The following is a 15,320-nucleotide window of genomic DNA, read 5'->3' on the forward strand; positions in this document are numbered from 1 at the left end:
TATGGACATATATACACTACCAAATGTAAAATAGATAGCTAGTGGGAGGCAGCTGAATAGCACAGGGAGATCAGCTCAGTGCTTTGTGACCACCTAGAGGGGTGGGATAGTGAGGGTGGGAGGGAGATGCAAGATGGAGGAGATATGGAGATATATGTATATGTATAGCTAATTCACTTTGTTATACAGCAGAAACTAACACAACATTGTAAAGCAATTATATTCCAATTAAGATGTTAAAAAAAAAAAGTGATACATCAGCCCTTTCACATCCTCGCTGGTTCTTGTGTTATCCCTAGCTCTCTTTGTGTTGCAAGAATGACTGTGTCTGTTCATAAGCCTACAAAACGGATATTTGTTTTGATTTAGATGGAGACTCACTGAGCTAATTTATTTATGGTTAGCTGAGATTTGTACTTTTTGTGGTTCTGGACCACTATAATCCAGTTTGTCAGTGAACAGAGTCTCCAGCCACATCAACAGGTCACTTTTGATAAGGAAGGTAAAGGAAAGTTTGCTCCAGGCACACTTATATGCCTACTCTGCACACAACAGTACCAGGGATAGGAATATGAGAAAGATATGGCCTTTTCCATTAAAAAGCTCCCCATTCTATGGACTTCCCTGGTGGCACAGTAGTTAAGAATCCGCCTGCCAGTGTAGGGGACATGGATTAGATCCCTGGTCTGGGAAGATCCCACATGCTGTGGAGCAACTAAGCCCGTGTGCCATAACTACTGAGCCTGCGCTCTAGAGCCTGCGAGCTACAACTACTGAGCCCCTGCACCACAACTACTGAAGCTCACGTGCCCAGAGCCCATGCTCCACAACAAGAGAAGGCACCACAATGAGAAGCCCGTGCACTGCAATGAAGAGCATCTCCCACTCACTGCAACTAGAGAAAGCTCGCATGCAGCAACAAAGACCCAACACAGCCAAAAATAAATAAAAATAAATTAATTAATTACTTGAAAAAAAAAAGCTCTCCATTCTAAAAGGAAGACTGCAGTTGAAGATAATGTGTACAACAATAGTATGAATAAGGATTCACAGAGAAGAAATTCATTCATTCATTCATTTGTTCATTCACTAAATATTTCATGAGGGCTAACTATGTGTCAAACAAAATGATGTTTTGCCCAGATGTGGGATCAGGAAAGATTTTGAAGACAGAAGTGCAACTGAGTAGTGTTTTAAAGGGTGAAGAGAACTTTACTAGTTGGACTCTGTGGTACATAATTGGCGAAGATGTCTGCAGTTGTTCCTTTCTTTGTATCTGAGACTCTTTGAAATGAATTCTGTATCTCTTCTCATGAAGAACTAAAGTCTACATTTTTTCCTACCTTGTTCTTCTCTCCATGGATCTGGGATGGCCACCTGATCTTGCTTTGGCCAAGCGACTACAGAACGAGTAATATTGTATCAGTTCTAAGTTTCAACCTCAAGAGGACTTGCATGCTTTCACTCTCTCTTTGGAATCCTGAGACAACCATACAAACAAGTGTAGGCTTGTCTGCTGGATGATAAAAGACATGTGGCTCAACCACTCCAGATAATAGCCATCCACCTCCAGAAGCAGAGAGCCTAGCTGCAGAACTGCATCAATGATCCCAGCCGAGACCAGAGAGCCATCCAGGTTAGCTCGTTCCAAATTTCTACCACACAGAATCATGAAGCAAATAAATGAGTGCTGTTTCAAGCTGAAAAATTTTGGAAGGGGTTGTTATGCGGCAAAAACTTAATAACAAAACATCACCTTCTAGAGGGTAGAAATAACATATGCAAGGGCACTGAGGCAAGAATCATCAAGAGAGCTTTAAGGATCTATGAGAGATTCAATGTCCCCATTAGCGCCGTTCAAGCTACAAATGTTGGGAATCCAATTCAAGCCAGTTTGAGCCAATAAAGGAAATTTATTGGTTCTCATAGCTGGGAATTGCAAGGGGGTGGATCCAGCTTCAGAAATAATTGGGTATAGGTTTCTAAGTGATGCCATCAAGACCTTGTTCTTCTACACTCGATGCTGTTTTCATCTTGTCAGCTAAATGATTATTAGATTCTCTTTTTGTAGTGAGAAGAGGACCATAGAGAAGTTTCAGGCTTCCATTGTCTTCCCTGTTAGTTAGTTCCAGGATGACCCTCTCACCCTCAGTGTGCATCTAGGACTTCTAAAAGGGCTCTGATTGTGGAGGAGGTGGGGCAAAATTCACAAGACCACAGGGAAAAGGAAGAGTTTCCAAAATGAAAAGAGGTATTCTATCACCAGAAAGAATAGTTTGGAAGAATGACTGTGAGGAATTACAAATAATAGCCTTCCTCCATTAGTTAATAATCTTTCAATGTCAAGCAATAGAATGCTCATCTCCATCTGATTTATATAATAAATAAATTATAAGTAGTTTTTTTAATCATGTAACTTAATACAGGCATATCTAGTTTTATTGTGCTTAGCTTTATTGTGCTTCATGGATACTATATTTTTTTACAAATAAAAATTTTGTGGCAACCCTGTTTTTAGCAAGTCTATCAGCACCATTTTTCCAGCAGCATTTCCTCATTTCCTTTCTCTGTGTCATCTTTTGGTAATTCTCACAGTATTTCAAGCATTTTCATCATTATTATATTTGTATGGTGATCTGTGATCAGCGATCTTTAATGTTACTACTACGGTGCACTGAAGCCTCAGACGATGGTTAGCATTTTTCAGCAATAAAGTATTTTTAATTAAAAAAAAAAAGAATTATAGACAGATGCAATAGATAATAACAGGGAAATTAAGCAAAGATTTTGAAGTCAGGAACCCTGGGTTTGAAAATAATCTCAGCAACTAGCTAATTTCATGACTATAGTCAAGTTATTTAAACTCTCAGAGCTTTGGGCTCTTCACTTGTAATAGTTCCTCAAAGAGTTAATGTAAAGGTAAATTAGCTAGAGTAAAGCACCAAGTATATAGTCAGTACTTAAAAAAAAATCCTGATTAATATTCCTGTACTATCTTCATAGTTGTGGAGATTTTAATATTAATTGACATGCCGTACACAGTGTTAGTTCCCTTACATACATCATCTGTAATTTGTATGACAACCACAGCCAGAAACCATGGTTAGATAGATGTCTCTCATTACATTGTGTTAAATTGGCTGGAGAAGAAAAGGTCTAGAGCCATGGGAATCCATCAAGAGGCTATCACATTTGTTCAGATGGGGAGTTCTCTTTAAGACGGTAGTAGTGAGATGGAGAAGGAAAAACTACTTAGGATTTGGCATTTGGAGGACAGATGTTGTAACTGATTGGCTATGGTGGCGAGGAGTAGTAAGGACTTAAATAATAACCCTTTTCATCTAATCCCTCTGACTAAAAACCACTCATGATAAAGCACTGATTTGGCAGAATATTCTAATGAAGAGGTAAGGCTGTAAAAAGGGATACCCCAAAATGACATACTAGGCAGCATTTGACTTCTTCACTCAGTACTAGCAGATATTCCTCAAGTATCTACTATTTCAAAGTCAATGCTAGGCATTAGGTAGATATACATAATAAAACTTTACCAACTGAAAGATGTACAGAGAAATGATATAGATGCTTATCTTGGCTTTTTGGTGGTAAATAACAATAAAAACAAGAAACCCACCTCAAATTGGCATTCAAAAAGGACTTTTATTGATGAAATAACTGAAGAGTATAGGGCTTTAGAAATAGATGAATCTTGGTACTCAAATGATGTATGAAAAATCTGGATTTTTATGTCTTTTGTCCAGCATCAGTCTGCATTGGCTTCATTCTCAGAAAGGTTCTATTTTCATGATGGCAAGATGACCAGCAGCAGCTCCAGGCTGTCATCCTACTAGTTAAGCAACCTCAGTAGGAAAAAATGCTCCAACTTCTCATAACTTAATAGTTCCAGCAAATATTGCTGATGGAGATATTAGCCTAATGTGGATCATATTTCCCTGCTTGAACTAGTTACTATGGTCTGGGGTTGGCCCTAATGAACCTCATGAACTAGAATAAAGGAAAATGGCTCCAAAAAGGTTGATCAAAGTGTTATTTCAAGAATCAAGGGAGAATGTATTTTTTTTAAACATCTTTATTGGAGTATAATTGCTTTACAATGGTGTGTTAGTTTCTGCTTTATAACAAAGTGAATCAGCTTTACATATACATATATCCCCATATCTCCTCCCTCTTGCGTCTCCCTCTCGTCCTCCCTATCCCACCCCTCTAGGTGGTCACAAAACATCAAGCTGATCTCCAAGGGAGAATGTACTGAGTGATCAAAAATTACAGATGTCAACTATACTATCAAATTGATTCAAGCAAGGACACTTTTTGCTGCAAATAGCAGAAATTAATTCAAACTAGCTTAAACCAAAATGGAATTTGTTATAAGAATCTCATGGAATCCAAGAACAGGAAGTGCAAGAGGACCTTACAAGGAATTGAAATGAGGAAATGAAAATTATTGGCATTACCGTTGCCCCTGTCTCTCTCTCTCACTTTATCTTTATAGCTATGTGAAGTCTTTTTCTCTGCAAATCTTCTGTATTTTGGATATGTCCTGTCTCTGTTTCTCAAGGCACAAGACTGTCCCACAGTTCTGGAGTTTATATCTCCTCAGTCTCAGCCACTTGAAAGAGACCAAGATTACCTTCTCTCACTCTCAATTCAAAATTTAGGAGATAGCATCTTATTAGTCAAACATGGACCTAGGGACCACTTTGTTCCAACCAGGTGTGGCATGCAGACTATGTTAAACCCACTCCTGCATAAGGGGGTAGTTCTTGGAAAAAGGAGGCTATTATAATGTGGATAAAATACCAAAAATAGTCCACTTACGACAAGCTCACCAACTCTGAGAGAAGACCTTGTCCTTGCTATGAAACACCATCATCATCTTCTGGACCTTAGTAAATACACAAAGATACAGAAACTTCATCTTTAAGTAATGCCCATACAACAATATAAAAAATTCAAGGCAGAGCCTCTAACAATGAAATCCAATATCAAAATCAACACTGCATGTTTAGCACCCTGGTCAGATATGTCAGGAGGCTAGACAACAAGGGAAAACTCACACCACTTGCTTACTTACCTATTGGCAAGTTGTGGACAAGAAATTAATTCATTCTAAAGAACATTTATTCATTTCTTACAAATTTTCAAACGAATTGTCAGAGGTTAATGAAACAGATGAATAAGACAGAATGATTTGCCTCAAAGGTTTACAGACTAGTTAGGGAGACAGACAACTAAACTGATGATTGGAATGTAGCTATGATATGTGCTAAAACGGCACATGCTCAGAATGCTGCTGGATTTCAGAGGAGCAAACATCCTGTCTCAAGGAGTGTATCAGTTTGCTAGGTCTGCCATAACAAAATACCACAGACTGGGTGACTTAACAGAAATTTATTTTCTCACAGTTCTTGAGGCCAGAAGTCTAAGATCAAGGTGTTGGCAAGTTTGGTTTCTTCTGTGGCCTCTCTCCTTGGCTTGCAGATGGCTGTCTTCTTGCTTCGTCCTCATATGGTCTTTTCTCTGTGTGAGGGCAACCCTGATGCCTCTGTAGGTGCCCAAATTTCCTCTTCCTATAATGACACTAGTTGGATTGGATTAAGGCCCACCCTAAAGACCTCATTTATCCTTAATCACTTCTTTAAAGTCCCTGTCTCCAAATACAGTCACATTCTAAGGTACTGGGGGGTAGGGCTTCAATGTGTGAATTTGGGGGAGAGGGGACACAGTTCAGCCCTTAACAAAGAGAAAGAGAAATTTTCCAGAAGGGTGATACCTGACTCGGCCTTACATGATAAGGCAGGAGAGGGTCTAACCTTGCAGGAAGAAAGGTGTAAAAGCAAGAGTGAGCAGCATGACTTATCTATGGAATCTCAAGTAGTTTTGTATGGCTGAAACACAGGATATATATGACAGGTTGGAATTTGGTAAAAGATGAATTGGAGAGGTAATTAGGGATTGAATTATAAAAGGTTTGTTATTGGGGTGGTCTAAACCATGGTAACAAATATGCTTCAAAATGTAATAGACCAAACACAACAGTTTTTTTTTCCTCCCTCAAATAACAGTCCAGGGTGAGTGTTACTGATTCACCAGGAGCTCTCTTCCACACAGTGATTCAGGGACCAGATTTCCTTCATGTTAAGGCTCTCATCTCTGTGGTCAAGTTTGGGTTGCTATGTCCAGCACTGTCTCTTTAAGGTCTGAAACAGCAAGTGGCACAGTTCACTCCTGCTATTGTGTCCTTGGTGAGAACTAGTCATATGATCTCCCCTGATTGCCTGGTTATGGATGTTATAATATCATAAGAAGGGTTAGCTGGATAAGCCTTTCATGGATGTAATTCTATTATGGAAAGCATTTTGTACGTAGGAGCTGTCTCCATCAGTCTTGTAAGTCATACAAAAGAATTTAGACTTTTATACTGAGAAAGAGAGCATAACTCTGGGGATTTTTAAGCAAGAATGACATGATTAAATTTTAATTTTAAAATAAAAGAAAGAATTTGTGGGGCAATACTAGAAGCAAAGATATAACATTGAAGTTGTTTTGGAAATTCTGGCAGGTGGTTCTGAATTAAAGCAGTGCTGGTAGGTGAGGAGAAGATGGAACAGATTCCAGTGATATTTCAGAAATAGACTCATCATGACTCCTGACTGATTTCGTATGAGGAAAGAGGAAGAGGAGAATTCTAGGTGTGTAGTGATTTCTGGCTTGGGTGAATGATGAGATTTTGGTAACATTAAATGAGGGGAAACAGGTTGAGAGAAAGTCTCACTTTGAAATGTACTGAGTTTGAGACTTTTGTGGGCTATCCAAATGGCAGTATCCAATGGGTTGTTGTATATGTGAATTATATTTTCAAGAGAGAAGATGAAGCTTAAAAATTGATTTTATAATTATTACAATAATGGTAAGAGGTAATTGAAATCACATGTGAATGAGGTCATCCACAGTAATCATAAATTTATGTAATGACAGAAAAATGTTGATTTCCAATTTCCATTTTAAACCCCCAAGAAAGTTTTAAGTAAAAGGGGAAAGTTTAAATAATGCCAGATTATGAAAGCAGTGATTAGTTGTTTTATAAGTATTTAATGGCAAAAAGAAAACAAAAATTCTTACCAAATATCAGAGATTCAAATACTTAAAGAAGATAATTATCATGAAACAGAAAATTGTTTCAATTAAGAGAGATTTTCTGAACTTGACAAGTCTTTATGCCTGAGTATTGCCATTATATATAGAGAGTAACAATGAAGTTAATTCATAACCCTATGCTCTTGCAAATATCCATCAAGTATGTTCATAAAGCAAGAGGTGGCCAGTTTATTCTTCCATCCATCTTCCTGGCAAATAACCAGCCCCCTTATGGAAACCTTGAGTCACTTACATTTATATTTTCATTAACCTGTTCATTTAAGGATGGGCCCAGTGTAATTACTACTAGATTAAAGATGATCATGTGACCACTGAGTTAGAAACATGAATCAAAGACTCCAATGAAAGTTCCTATTAGTTGATAAAAAATGCCGAATAAACAACTAAATAATATCCAGATGTTAGAAAAATGCTTGAAATTTCTTCAGATGATGCTACTAAATTCAGAAAATAAAAATGAAAAATGTTTTTAAAATATGACACCATCATGGAATACTTCCCCCAACACTATTTCCTTTCAATTAGGAAATTATGAGAAATTTTATAAATCATCATTATAATTTTAATAAGGGTCAATTACAAAATATTTTTGAGTTAATTGCACTGAAAAATTCTATAGTGATCTGACTTTTGCCTGTCTAATGTGGTGCTCAGGCTAAGTGTGATGTTTGGGCTCTGATTTATATTTGATTTCTTAGATTTTCATCCTCTTTTGAGTTCCGATTTCTATTTTTATTTCTATGTCACAAAGTATTTTAAAGAAGTCTTTTGCTAAAATGCAGTATGATCTTCCCCTTCTTTTTTTAAAAAAGGATATAAATAGTATTTTTAAATAGATATCTGTAATCCATACTGCAGTCGTTTAGCTATAGGATTTGAGTTTGCCTCCAAAGTGCCATCTTTTATTTCAAAATTAAAGGTTGAGTAAGAGTGAACTCTTACCCAATTTGATGAGTATGAAATTATAGAACAAACTTCCTATTCTCTGGGATAATTTAAAAGTGAAATATACTTGAAAGCAAAACTAGCCAACTGACTTAAATGATGCATAAATATAACAAAATATGATTAATTTTTATGTTTTTAAAAGTAACCTTCATTTTCATGTTTTATAGTTAATTCACCATGTAAAATGATAAAAGAAGCATCGTGGATTTCTTTAATGGGCATAGACAGTCTGAGGCTGCCTAAATAGGATTTTTGGGGGGTGACCAACTTCAAATTGGATTGAAGATACCTAAAAAGCAGTCTCAGGTATATCTACATTTGCAGGGTGCTGTTCACCTAAATAGTCCTTTTGATGTTCCCCAGAGATTTAACTGATTCCCTTGGGATAGCATGCTCTTCGTGGATTGTGTAGCTTAAATTCACATCCACATGCTAATGGCTCCCATCTCTCTCCTATTCGGATCTCCCACCTGTACAGCTAATGGCTGGCTGGACATCACATTCAACTTAACCCCACTCAAAACCTGCTTTCCAAAGCCTGCTCCTTCCCCAGGACTCCCGTGCCCTGGCCACCATCCCTAGAATCAACCTGAATGACCTCTATTCCCTCCTGTTGTTATACCCATATATGTGCCAATTCTGTCTCTTTAATACCTGAATCTGTCCATTTGTCTCTTTCCCCACTGCAGCTAAATTAGTTCAAGCTCCCTGTATTACTGCTTACACAAATGCTTTCTTGTTGCCCTCACCCAATCCTCAGTTTCCCCCACCAAAATCTATTCACTGTGTAGCCAAAGGACCTCTCTTCCACACCAATTCTCTGTGAGGCAGCCAGAGAGATATTTCTAGAGCATAAATATAACCTTGGCACTTTGTTGATTAGAAGTTTTAAGAGTTTCTCATTTCTCCCAGAATAAATTCCAAACTTATTAGCATCACATATATGGTTCTTAATAATTGGGGCCCTTTAAACTTCTATTCTATTCTTTGTTTAGTTCCTTAAATGTACCAGGCTCGTCTATAGCATCTTGGACTTGGATGAAGTTTTTCCTCACCTCAAATTCTAACTTCCCCCCCTCACCCCCGCAACCTGGTTGCTTTATCTCATACTCTTTTCAAGACTTAGCTTTGATTTTACTTCCCTGGTGAATTTTTTTCTGACCAGCCAAGGTTGGATTTTATGTTCTTCTTGTGTATTTCTTCAGCACCCTGTTCTTACTCCAGCATTCCACTCATCATATCAAATTTCCTCTCTTTCTTCATAGATTGCAAGTTTCTTGAAGTCCTCCTTGATGGCAAGGACTATTCTTTTTTTTTTTAACCCATGTCTCCTCAGTGTCTAGCACAGACCCTGAAATAAAGTAGGCACTCAGTTAATATTGGTTGATTAAATCAATGGATACCTATTAGATCCTCCTTACATAGATGTGACAGGTGTTTAAATTTGATTATTACCTGCAAACATCATCTTATCTCAGAAAGGATTCTCTTATCAGTTTGTAATTAGTACGTAAAATTTTGACATGAGGGGAGCATTCATTTTGGTAAAAATAAATAAATGTATAGATAAATGAAGAAACAAATAAATATATACACTTTTAGTAGGAGGTGCGGAAATACATACCTCTGGAAGGAGGTGGGGAAACTGGTTTAATTCTTAAAACCATTTGTTTAAGATTGATATGAAGGAATAAAAACCTGGATTCCTTAAAAACTCAGTTCCTTCCAATCCCACTTTCTTCCAATTCAGGTTATCACCTTTAAATAAATTAGGAATAAGTGGACTTTAAATAGAAACAATAACTGGGACAAACTAAGATGGTGATCAATACATTTAGTTTTTTACATTGTAGCAAACAGTGTGACTATTAGAAAATTGCTGGAGGGAGGAAGCAACTGGAGAATCTGACACCTAGGAAGTTTGAGAAAATAGAGGAAAAAAGGAAAGGCTTCCTCTGGCTCTTTTCAGTGCCAGTGTCTGGAAAAACAACAGCAGCGTTCTCCTGAGTACCAAGAGGAGAAGAAATGTGCAATGATGCATAGAAGCCAGCTCTCACATCAGAAAGAATTGTTGGTTTTTCTTTGGGTTTTCAATGTGCATTTAGGAGTGTCTGGAAGTAAAGCATGGCCTGTGCTTTCTATAATCTGATGACCTAGTCTGAGCTTGTCTGAAATATAATGGCACAAATCATACTGTCCTAAACCCAGGAGCAGTAAAGGACTCAGGGTATGGCCATTACACACAGAACATTTATTAGCTGTGCTCTATTGCTTAAAAAATCTATGATGCTGAGAGAAGATAAATGTTGCACTCCAAGCACTAACTTAAGTTACTGGAGTCAGGTACGTTACAATATACTTCACACCAAATAAGTGATGTTCTTTTAATAGTTTACTGAGAAATGTTACATGGTCGATCAAAAACACAGAGTTAGAGGCATGTTTGGTGGCACTAAATAAAAACTACATCAGCTTGCATCAAGTCCTGTTCTGAATTTCCAATGGCCACAAGTGATTTTTATCTGCTGTATTTCCTCACCCCAAACTCACCATGTTTATGCTCATAACATTCCTATCTTACTCTGAGACCAGCGGCAGTCTCTAATACTAATTTTCTTTTGTTTTTAAATAGCATCCATCTTGTTTTGGGCCAAAGGAGCTCTCTTAAATGTGCAAAATGGGGAAAAATGTGTCTTGGGCAGGAACTCCTCCCCCTTTTGAGTATTTTTGTTGCTACGGCTCCTTCCCCTCTGACTGAAACATTGCTTTCAGCCAGCTGTCCATTTCCTCTTTTCCTAGATTTTAATGGATAAAGTATTTATTCTCCCAGAGGATTGATGAGAGAAAACCAAGCATAAAGTAGATATACTTGGGAGGTGGGGTCTTTCCTGACACTTTTAAATAATGCAGGTCTCGCCACAAACAAGCATGCCTTTCCAGTAAAGAACACTTAAAAAGAATCTAAACAACCTCTGTTCTCTTTCGTTACTTCAACAAAAGAGCTCCAAGTTCCTTAAATCTTGGTTTATTTATGCTGCCATCCAAAGAACCTACGAATGCTCTTCCATTTTGCAGGCTATTAAAATTAAACATTCCTCTGTCAGATCCTCAATCTGATTTTACCTTCGCAGTCAATTTTTCTTCCAGACTTTAGATGTCTTGAATTCTGGTATTATATTACAAAATAAAATTCCTATTGTAGGAGTACCAGCTAGCTTTTGTATGCTATATTTGTTAAATTTTCTGATTAAAGAATGAATCAATAAATGAAACCATTACTGAATGAAACGTTGTTGTGCCTGTTCTCTGGATTCCACTATTCTCACTTCAACCTGTACACCTTTGCCTGTGCTAATCTTGCACCTGACATGCACACTTTCTTCTTCTACATCAGTGGTTGTTGTGTGCACTAGAATCACCTGAGAGCTTGTCAAAACAAAGATTTCTTGTCTTCACCCCACAGTTTCAAGGTGGGACCCAAGAATCTGCATTTCGAACAAGTTCTCCAGAGATGTGAATGACACTGGTCTGGGGACCACACTTTGAGAACACTTACCTAGAGCTCAGGTAACTTCTTTTTTTTTTTTTTTTTTTTTTTTTTAACATCTTTATTGAAGTATAATTGCCTTACAATGGTGTGTTAGCTTCTGCTTTATAACAAAGTGAATCAGTTATACATATACAATATGTTCCCATTTCTCTTCCCTCTTGCATCTCCCTCCCTCCCACCCTCCCCATCCCATCCCTCTAGATGGTCACAAAGCACCGAGCTGATCTCCCTGTGCTATGCGGCTGCTTCCCACTAGTTATCTATTTTACATTTGGTAGTGTATATATGTCCATGACACTCTCTTACCCTGTCACATCTTCAGGTAACTTCTGAGACATACCTTGTATCTCACATTTTGGGGGGGGAGGGGGTGATGTTCTCTCCTATGATTTGAATCTGTATTGTTCTCTACCACTTATAAGTCCTTTTCTTCAGTTTTTTATACTTTTAGAAACTTATCACACATGAGTCTGTTATCCAATAGCTTGATGTTTTCACATCCTAACCCGAACCATGCTGAACTTCTCACTTCTCCTTGAAAAGACCATGAATCACTGTGACTTCATGTTATTTCCTTTCCCTAGCTTACCTTTAATCCTTTTCAACTTGGTAAACTCTGAGACCTAGTTCTAGTGTCCCCTCTTTTGTAAAGTCTTCTTTGAATTTCTTGGTAACTACCACTTGTACCCCATTTCTTTGCTCTCATGGATCACTGAACTTAATCAATACCATTGAAAGTATCTGTATATGTTTATTCTGAACTCCTAAGAGACTGGAAGCAGATCATATTTATAGTGTAATCCCTAGTACCAAGCACAATACCTCACTAAAGGCATTTTTTGGAAAAGTACCAATTTTTGGTAAAATAAGGTGTGATATAAATGCAAACACAATCAATAAAACAACAACAAAACAACCAAACAACAACAGCAAAAAGGAATGTGCTATAGATATAACTTCCCCACTGAATTGCCATGTCCAATATTGAAAAATCAGTTAGTAATCTAGGTGGACCCTCTTATTAAGGCAAAATTCCAGATTCTATTAATAATTTAGGCTGAAGACATGGGAACATCCTGAGTGCTCATCAACAGATGATTGGTTTAAGATGTGGTATATATATATATATATATATATATATATATATATATATATATATATATATATATCATACTAAGTGAAGTAAGTCAGACAGAGAAAGCAAATGTTATATGATATCATTTGTGTGTGGAATCTAAAAAAATAAAACAAATGAATCTATATACAAAACAGAAACAGACTCACAGACAGAAAACAACCTTATGGTTACCAGTGAAGAAAGGGAGGGAGAGAGGGATAAATTAGGAGTATGGGATTAACAGATACAAACTACTATACATAAAACAGATAAGCAACAAGGACTTACTATATAACACAGGAAACTATATTCAATATCTTGTAATAACCTATAATGGAAAATAATCTGAAAAAAATGTATATATATATAACTGGATCACTTTGCTGTATACCTGAAACTAACACAATATTGTAAATCAACTATACATCAGTAAAAAGAAAATAATTTAGACTAAAAGCATGCCAAATAACAGAATGATATATTTATTTTTGTTTCTGTTTATAAGTACTGAGCAGAAAGACTAGGCAAGAAGAAATGAGAAATATCTCCACTTAGTCTAAATTAAACTACCTAGATGAAAATTAGAGGAGGAGGTGAGGAAATATTTAGATTTGCTGGTATATTATAACTGTGTGCAAAAAAAAAAAAGCATCTCTAACATCAACCAAAGTGAGAAATTTCTGAAATTAGTTCCCATGACCTCTTATTAACCATTTCTGCCTTTAATGTGCTTCCTCCCAAAGATTTGATTCTTTTCCTCAAATCTCTTGGATGCTTTATTACACATGACTTCAGGATCAAGCCATCTTGGTGGGCTCACTTTGGACATAAACTTCTCCCTTTATTTTTGGTTTAAAATATAAACCACCTGTAACTTCAATGATATTTTGTACAGGATGGTTACTTTTAGATCTGGTGATCAAAATGTACCTTAAAGAGTCAAGAAGAGAGAGTTTAGAGCTGCTAGGTTAGAGGAGGTCCATTTGAGGAAGGAATCATTTTGACAGCTGACATTACGGCTTCTAATAAAATTGACCAACTGTTTCTTGTGGAAGTTTTGTTTCTGCTGTTATAGCTGCTTCTGTCAGGAAAAGAGATCTGGAGAGTGTTTTACAAAGCATGCTTATGATAATTCAAATGATAAAGTATCTTATATAACTATGACATTTATATCTTCACATTGATGTAGGCAAATTCTCTGGAATTTGTAATATTGCATGTATTGCCTTTATTAACATATCAGTGGAGACCTCTAATTTTCCTTACTGTCGATTCATGAGCTTTTTTGAAGTTCAATATTCTTAAAGCTATGCTGGTATGGGCAGGCCACTTTTGCTGATATGAAAACCAAGCAGGGAGAGACTGAGTTTCCCAAACATAAATACAGTTAACGTGAAGCTACAGAGTTAAAGGATGTAGAAGGTTAAAAGAAGTTCAGCTTTGGCAAACTAAATTTACTCAGCAGAAGTAGCTGAATTCCTGAAGTGGAACCATTCACTTTGAGATAAATATTATATTTATGGTACAACATCTTCACAGTGATGTATATTACTCTTGTGTATGCTTAGAGACACACGACTGTGAAATAAAAGGAACAGAATTTAGTAGGTCAATTTATTGGTTAATTTCGGTAAAAGTCTTGGCTGAAGTTGTTGGTTGAGATCATTTCGTCTTGTGGATAGGTTTGTGTGTAGTTTAATGTGTCCCCCTTTCCAGATAATTAAGAATTAAAGTTTCTAATTTTTATCTGTCCTTCTGATGAACTAGGGTAATAAAATTCTGTTCTCAAGTCACAGAGACAAGTATGGGTCCCTTACTAGACATAATAAGACCCTGAAAGAGAGCCAATAAAGATTTTTTTCCACCCTAATTTTCAGTCTGAAGTGAATTATATCCTGTGATAAAGTAGTATACGTACATAATGTTGGGTAAATTTATAAATATTTCTGAGCCTCAGTTTTCTCCTCTGTAGTAAGGTGGTAATGCTACTTGGTCTGTAGGATGTCAAGAGAATTACATGAGAATATAGGTGAAGAGATTAGCAACAGGATGGCATGCCAAAGTTTTCAATAAATTGAGCTATTATGATCATTGTAAGAACAATGAGATCTTTGAAGATTTTATTCTCAGTAGCTAGATCCGTTCTCTTCTTCCATGTGGTTATTGATTTCAGTGCTTAGCGCATCCTTTAACTTCTCAGTCAACTACCATGAAAGAGACTATCTCAAGACTGCTTGCAGTGTGGTCACCATCTGTGAGGATATGGCAGTAAATCAAAAAGTTAATGCCTCCCTAACTTCTGAGTTAAAAAACTACCATTACCCCTTCCAGAGTCATTATTTCCAGCGATACCTAAGCACTGGAAGTAAAAGAGTACAGTGAATTTAGCTGTTAAAACGGGATGATTGTAACTGCTCTCACTCCCATTGTTTGCTCAGGGACCAGATCATTGCCCACAGATGAACCAAGTAAAGGGTCTTTGCTTCTCCAGTTATCATTCTCTTATTTCATGTTCCCAGCACCTGT

Source organism: Balaenoptera physalus, assembly GCF_965194825.1.
Source record: "Balaenoptera physalus genome assembly, chromosome: 1".
In the NCBI taxonomy this organism is placed as follows: Eukaryota; Metazoa; Chordata; class Mammalia; order Artiodactyla; family Balaenopteridae; genus Balaenoptera; species Balaenoptera physalus.